Source organism: Aplysia californica, unplaced genomic scaffold (assembly GCF_000002075.1).
Source record: "Aplysia californica isolate F4 #8 unplaced genomic scaffold, AplCal3.0 scaffold00428, whole genome shotgun sequence".
NCBI classification, from domain to species: Eukaryota; Metazoa; Mollusca; class Gastropoda; order Aplysiida; family Aplysiidae; genus Aplysia; species Aplysia californica.
In genome coordinates this window covers 473,264-474,329 of record NW_004797698.1, presented here as the reverse complement: position 1 = coordinate 474,329, position 1,066 = coordinate 473,264, and the positions used below count along the sequence as shown (strand labels likewise).

Below are 1,066 nucleotides of genomic sequence, written 5' to 3'. Positions count from 1 at the left end.
GAACCAAAAATCCTCCCTCCCACGCACTGGTTACTGTTAAAAATCGCAAAGTCATTGGATCCCGAGGACCAACGACTCTGGTGTAGCAGTTATTGTCTTTGCAACTGCACGCAGAAGACATGAGTTCGATTCCTGAATAGACAGATTGTTTATGAAGTAACGCTGTCTGATGCGATATTGCATCCCGTCTTTATAATTCATTATCCCCACTACATTTTCATCAGACCCGGGGGCTGTTAAACAAGACAATATTCGACCAGACTCTGTGTCAAAACATGAGCTTCCTCAAACTTGTCAAATTAGAAACCTGTTAAGCCACTACAGTATCACATGTGATATTTTGTCGGACTAGTTAACCAATTATAACAGCAGAAAATTCAAATACACAGATTTTAAAAACAAAGTTTTGGTTTTTAACGTAGAAGTGGACACATTTATTCTGACAAAACTTGTCTCTATAGAGCGTTTCATCAAGGAATAACGTATATCTCAGTATTATTATTCTGTCCGTGTGCGACATTTAGAACCAGCTTTTGTCAGTCCTACATCTTCTAAGGATGAATTTTCAAATTCTTCGGAATCTCAGATGTGGTTGCATACTTTTTGTCCTTCTCAGTTTCAATCAGATGCGACGCGTTGGATACTTTGAGATATTCTGTATATCTACGCCATTACTGTTTGATAGACCTTTCTGTAACGTTTGGGTCTGTGACATTAAGACGACTGATTCCATTGCCCTCTATTTCTTCAACATCTATACAAGGGTGCTTTATTGTATATTTAAGCTTGTCGGGATGACGTCTGTTGAATTTATTAGCACTCATTGTCCGTCATCTGCCGAGTAAAGCGATTTCAACCTAAACATCGGCAGCCATCAATGAAGTTTACCTGTGAAGAAACGGAGGAGAAAGAATAAATTATGTGTAGTTTTCTCATCTCGATTTGCAAACGAAACATATCAAATCTTGAAAGAGTAAAGAAATACACCGCTCTAGAATATCGCATGGATCTTAACGCACGGTGTAGTCATATTCTCAATTACTGTAATCTCTCCTCCTCCGCCCCC

The 1,066-nt window shown here is 38.9% G+C and overlaps 1 protein-coding gene across 1 annotated transcript in view; it reads right to left on the bottom strand.

The window, feature by feature from the left end:
- Window positions 1-440: 440 nt before the first annotated feature.
- Window positions 441-1,066, bottom strand: part of LOC101846373 — a 35,614-nt gene continuing 34,988 nt past the window's right edge. The window contains exon 11 of the mRNA XM_035971400.1: window positions 441-888. The gene's annotated coding sequence lies outside the window, so the exon portion shown is untranslated. The remainder of the gene's footprint in view (window positions 889-1,066) is intronic.